The following is a 6,788-nucleotide window of genomic DNA, read 5'->3' on the forward strand; positions in this document are numbered from 1 at the left end:
GATATTTTCTCTTACTGAAGTAGGTTTAATAATAGTGTTACATGAGCAACAGATTTTTTTTTTGTGAGCATTTGAGAGGTCAAGAGTTGATAATCTCAAGTATAAAAATAATTATTTTAGTTTTTCATTACTAATGAAATCTTGGTATTCTATCGTGACCCATTGATGAATGATGAATTATTTTAGTCAAACTCCCCCTGAAATAACGAGGAAATAAAATTATAATTAACCTATTCAAGAAAAGGTACTGAGGCTTGCTACTCATTCAATTGTTATGCCAAATCATTTCAAAATTATAGATTGAATTAGATTTATGGGTATCAAAAAATCTAAATTGTCCGTTTTTCTTCACATCATTCTGCTATTTATTAATTTTTTATTGGTGGTGCGACTGTTGCTGCCCTTCTCTTCCGTCCCTTCAACAGTTGTAAAATTGCTTAAATCTCTTTTTCTGCACAGGCAAAAATTTTACTAGATCCATCACTCACAAGATAATATTTTCTCACATCTCAAAATGTTAACGTGATTTTTCAATGTTTTTAAGATAGTCTTTAAGATATTTAGAATTCTTAACTTTTTTTTGGATGAAAAATTAAAGCATCAAGCGCTCTTTTCTGTATCCAGTGTCAAAAGCAAACACCATTATAATTCACAGCATTTACCTCCATAGCACTTAATTGATATGAAAGTGTTTTGTGAGGTGGGGTTTTATGTTGTCATTGTTAGCTCATGAAAACTAATGGTGTTACTCACGTGAAAATTATAGTCGATGCTCAGAATTTTAACATGATTGTGGTATTTAAAACAAAATAATTTGACTTTCTTCAAATTGCTTCTCAGTTATTAGTTTTGTTTCAGAATATTCATCTTGACTTAACAGCAGGTTTTCTTCTACCTATATCTATCCTTATTCCCAGCTACAGTGTTCAGTGGTAACAATGGAGACAATGTTTTTAATACATAAGAAAGTCATTTTTACATGCACTATTTGTCTTCTAATGATGATTAATGCTACTAATCTGATGCTCAATTGAATTTATGAATTTTAAAGTTTGTTATTGTTTAAACAGACACATAGGCCATCATTGTAAAATAGTGTCTATATAATTAGCCATAGGGAATAGAGAAATATTTGTCTGTAGATGATCAAGCATTCAATAGGTTAAACAAAATGCATATTCTAATGTTTTAACTTTTAAAATATATGTAGACAAATGGAAGCCCAATTTTTTATCTAAAAGTGAGTACTTTTGATCAAATAAGCTTATACAAAAGAAGCTTGTTAGTATCAACTTAGACCTTCTTAAGATAATTTCCCTTCATTCTAGATCCAAATCATATCCTTACAACTCAGAATACAAACCCATTAAGACTTTGGGATCTAGCCAATCTTTTTAATGAAAATCACTATATTTTTTCAAGTCCTGGGGTATTTTAGTCCTTGCATTCTAATGAGTAATTAGTACCACTACCAACCCATTAAATACACATATGGCTGTTTTAATAGGTATTTTTTCTGTGAATATAGCTTAAAGATTATGATTGAAATGGAAATGTCCCTGCTTTATCAGCTTATTGATATTCTTGATGAATTAATTCGAGCCCCATGTTTTCATGTATTGGAAATTGGTTTCACAAAATAAATTATGTCATTTTTCATAAATGTTCATACTCTTTAAAGTTCAATATTCAATCTGATCAAGTATTGCAATGTGAAATATTAAGATCCAGTGCAAAGTCTGAATGTAATGAGAGAAATCATTTTAACAGTATCAATCTTTATTTTCACAGGAATTATTTTTTGATTTACAAATATGCCTCTAGACAGCATGATATTTAGATACTAAATATCTGCATGTGTACAATTCCTTCAACTACAGAAATCCTAGCTCACCGGCCTTTAGTTATATGGGCTTCCAGCTAAGGACTTTGACAGTCAACAGAATAGAATCAGATTCTAAGTCTCGTTTCTTTCCAGAACTGAGGATCTAAAGGACAACTTTTCCTTTTTTCTCTGTGAGCTAACATTTATCTGCTTACCCACCACCCTTGGGAGGAGGAGGAATTGCTTTAGAAGTGGGGAATTTTCCACTATAATGTTTTTCTAGTGCCAACTTCCCAAAAGTATTTATCTATCCAGTTCATAATTTTGAATCTAAATCATTATTTATAATGCATAATTTTTAAATTCAAATTAGCAGAACTTTGAGAAAAAATTAAACAATCAAAAATGTTCATGACATGAACAGTAAAATCCTCCCTGGCACCTTCCTTTCCTCATGCCCACTCCATAAAGTTAGTCCTTGTTTGTTTTTAATGCTTTCAGACATTTTTTAAATGCATTTTGAAAATTATATATATATATATATACACACACATGCAGCATTTTGGGGAAAAAAACTAAAATTCGTTACTAGGAGATTAGTAAATAATGCATCCGTATAATAGAATTCTCTGAGGCTATAAAAGATAAGTCAGGAAATCCCCATGTATAAAATATGTCAAGGTCTCATATACTGTTAAATGAAAAAAAGATATAGAACATTGTGTATTGTATGCACACATATTCTTTTTAAAATGCATGAAAATATTGCTAAAAGGATTAAAATGGAAAACATAAACCTGATAACCTCAGGAAGGGAAGGAATCAGTTGCTGGGGCAAAGATGGAATAGACTTTTGTAAATGTATAATTTAAATAAGTTTAAAAATATTTAAAAATTAAAAAAATTAATTAAATAAATGTTAATTGTAAAAAAATTAAATTCTATCTTGTGAGTATTTTTTTTTTACATTAATGGAATTTACTATATGGGTTGTCCTGAAATGTGCTTTTTGCCACTTAAGAATGTGTCTTATAAATATTTTTTTGTTCAATATATAGGAAACTACTGAATTCTTTTTCAAAGCTGCATGTTAGTCCAACATAGTTAAACCAAAGTTTATTTTTAAAATTCTCTATTAGCATACTAAATTACTAAATTGGGCACCAGTCAAATGCTTCATGGCATAATTTAATTAAGTTCTATAATTTTAATTTACTACTAACCACTCCTCTAATCTATTAGCAGACAATAAATATAAAATAACAAATATGTTCAACCTTACTAATAATCTAACAAATAAAAATATAAGTAAAAATAGGGGAGAATCCATTACTCGCAAAAGATGTAAATAACAGGGCATCACCATACATTACTAGTAAGGAAGAAAATGGTACAGTTTGAAGGGTAATTTGATTACTTTATTAAAAACATTAAAAGGTATATATTTTTCTTTCATAAATTCATGCCTATTAATTACTTTTAATTAACCAATTGGATAAGTTAGCCAAAATAAATGTGCAGCTTTTTATTACAGTACTTTTTGTGAAAGAAAAAACTGAAGACAATCAGAATACCTAAGAATAATAGGTGATGAGTTAATTTCTCATGGTACATTCATACAATAAAATACTATAAACTATTTAAAACAAAGCTGCAGAGAATTATTTATTGAAATTGTTAAAAGAAAAAGTCAGGTTACAAAGCAGTTTATAAGTCATAATGTCATTTTGGAAAAATACTACATTTGCATAGAAAAGAATTCTAGAAGAATATATATCAAAACTTTAAATAGCAATCTTTGCCAGAAATTGGAAACACAGATAATCTTTATCCCTTTGTTAATAAATATTTTATAAATTTCCTGAAATTAACATGCATCGCTTGTATTATAAAGAAGTAATACAAAGATTTGTAATTGTTTAGTAATCTCTTAAACTTTAACATAGGCTGGAGTATATCAAGGAACAAAGAAAATTAATAATAATATTTAAAAACCTTCTGCATTTGCATTTTAACATCTAAAACTCACATTTATTTCTGTGCATAGTGTCCTTTGTTAGAAAACATTGTTTAAAAATAAAGCCACTGAAGGGTACAAACTTCCAGGTATAAGACTAATAAGTCCTGGGGATCTAACGAGCAGAATAATTATAGTTAATACTGTATTATGTTCTTGAAAGTTGTTAAGAGAGATCTTAAATGTTCTCACCACAGAAAAAGAAATGGTAATTATGTGACATGATGAAGGAGGCAGTTAAAGCTATGGTGGTAATCATTTTACAAAATATAAAAGTATCAAATCAACACATTGTACAGCTTAAACTTATACAATGTTATATGTCAATTATATCCCAATAAAGCTGGAAAACATAAAGGAAAATAAAGCTATAGTGGAGAGTAAACAAACAATGAATGCAACTCCAATTAAGGATTAGATTCAGTAATTAGTCATTACTATTCATCTTGATGTAGATCAATGGCAAGGTCACCTATTCTCTTGAAAGATCTGTAACTGATCGTACAAAAGTAGAACATAACTCAGAACTTCACAATTTCAGATATGCATAGCTAGTACCATGCAGGCCACTCATCAACAAAGCTTGACAAGTGAAAAAAGTTTAGATGAGTAAACTAAACATAAGAAGATGGGCAATACTGAATGAAGAACTCTATGTGTAAAGGTTGTCCCTAAGTAGCCGGTGCAACATTTTTCTTCGTAAATAGTCTTTGATGCTCTGTGAAGTCTTTACAGGAACCCCTTGCACCCTGACCTCGTCCCATTAGTGCTCAGAACAGAGCATTTATTGCACCATGTTTTTACCCGTATACACACATTTTCTCCTCATGGATTGCATATAAAGTTTGTAAGAAGACCATGTGACATGGTTTTGTGTTAAATACTCTCCAAGGGCTTTGGTTTTGCTGTTTAGTTATTCTGTTTTCATGTGGGGATTTAAGAGATTGACAAATCATTCTCCTCTGCTGGAATCCTCTCCTCACAATAAATTTTTCAGGATAAAAAAAAAGCAACTTCCAAACAGTATAGACCATAGGATCAGTAGGAGATCAATTTTTTTAAAGAGCCTAGGTAACACATACACAAGTATGCCTAGCACTCCTAATTTGCTGTCTGTTAGTGGGAGCTTGCACAGCAAAATCAGATAATTCTATTTGGTAGCAGCAGTTTGCATAGTGAAGAAATTATCATAAGATGTAGTGAAATCTATTTGTCTCCTGATCAAATAGGGAATCTTCAAAATTTAATTAAATATTGGATGTTATATATTAGTCATAAATAGTCAAGATGAAATTTCGGAAGACTGGGTAGTTTTTACTTTCTTCTCTGTTTCCTTATGCCTACTAGAAATTTTCTAAATCAAACTTGAGCGTTTCATTTTAAGAAGAATATGAGTAGTGATTCACATTTTAACATTCTTTTAGGAAATAGAGATCTAGTCAGAATCTATGTAAATTGTCTGATTGACCAGTCAAGAGACTGGTCACCGTAAAAAGCAACACACATTCAGAGGGACTGTCTTAATTAAAATAAGCTTTGCAATCATCAGAATGTAAAAGAAATATTCTAAGAAATGTGTTTTCTCACTGCCACCAAACTGTTCTGTACACTGCTAAATAAAATTCGTCGTCCTCTTTTCTTACTATATTAAACCAATAAATTTGAAGGAAAAAGGAATTTGTAATAAAATAGGAAGTAAAATTATTTTTCTCATAACAACTATGTTGTTTAATCAGGTCACTGTGAATTCAATGAAACCAATCTATTTTTGCTCTGTCTGCCTTGTTGAGATCAATTCTTCCATTGCAAAAGCAATAAAAAAAACCCTACAAATTTAAAAGTCTGAATTAAAATCAATATAATTTATTCCAGAATCCACTCCCAATTTCTTGAATTGATGCACTTAGGTCTTTAGAGAATCCCTGCATGCCCACTGATGAGGGTAAAAATAAAGCTCACATCCTAAATACAGCACACTGTAAATACAGCACTGGCAGTAAAAACAATGAGGCATTAATTGAGTGTTTATAGTGTGGAGACATTATCAGAGGCAATAGAAATGCAAATGTCTCAAATTTGAGTGTGAAAGACATGAATTCTTTGTCCCAGAAGCTTGCTCTCATATATAGATCAGATAGAGTATTTGAATAAAAATATATCATTTGGAGCTTGGGGCAGATCATTAAAATAATGACCCCATAATGAATCATGTTCCAGGTGCTCATGCTCCATTTTGACTTCTCCTATCAAAAGGTTAAGTGTATTTCTCGACTCCCTTGAATTTTGGCTAGCCTTATAACTTTCTTTAGCCAACAGACTCCAGCAAAAATGACTTTGTGCATGTTCCAAAGCCAAGGCCTTAAGAAGCCTTGCAGCTTCTGCTTACACCCTTTTCAACCCTGAGACCAACATACACGAAGAAATAACAGAATATGTGGGGAGAGACACCCACCATCCTGCCCAGCTGCCTCAGCCAAGCCCACCCAGTCCAGAAAGCAGAACTGACCACCTAGGATGTCCAGACTAAGAATAAATGGGATATGATTTCAGCTACTTAGTTTGGGGATAGTTTCTTATGCAACAATAAGTAAAGACCCCATCACTGTTTATTTGCCCAATCACTAGTTACTAAGTGTAAACTCTGTGCCAGTGGCTGGCACTGGAAAACCAAGGGGAACAATGACAATGTTTCTTTTTTCATGGAGTTTATATTCTAGTGATTGAAGGAAGAGAGGAGGAAGAGCAATGATTAAAAAAACAAAGAAATAAATAATAACTTCACATACAAAGAGATGAGTGATGTGAGAAAAACAAAGCAGATAAAGTAATGGAGGGTGACTGAGGTGGGCAGAGTTAGGGAGAGGATGGTCAGAGAAGGCTTCTCTGCTTCGGTGACATTTAATCAGAAACCTGAACGTTGAGAAGAAAGGAACCAAGCCAAAAAAA

The sequence above is a fragment of the Pteropus alecto genome, unplaced genomic scaffold (assembly GCF_000325575.1).
Source record: "Pteropus alecto unplaced genomic scaffold, ASM32557v1 scaffold75, whole genome shotgun sequence".
In the NCBI taxonomy this organism is placed as follows: domain Eukaryota; kingdom Metazoa; phylum Chordata; class Mammalia; order Chiroptera; family Pteropodidae; genus Pteropus; species Pteropus alecto.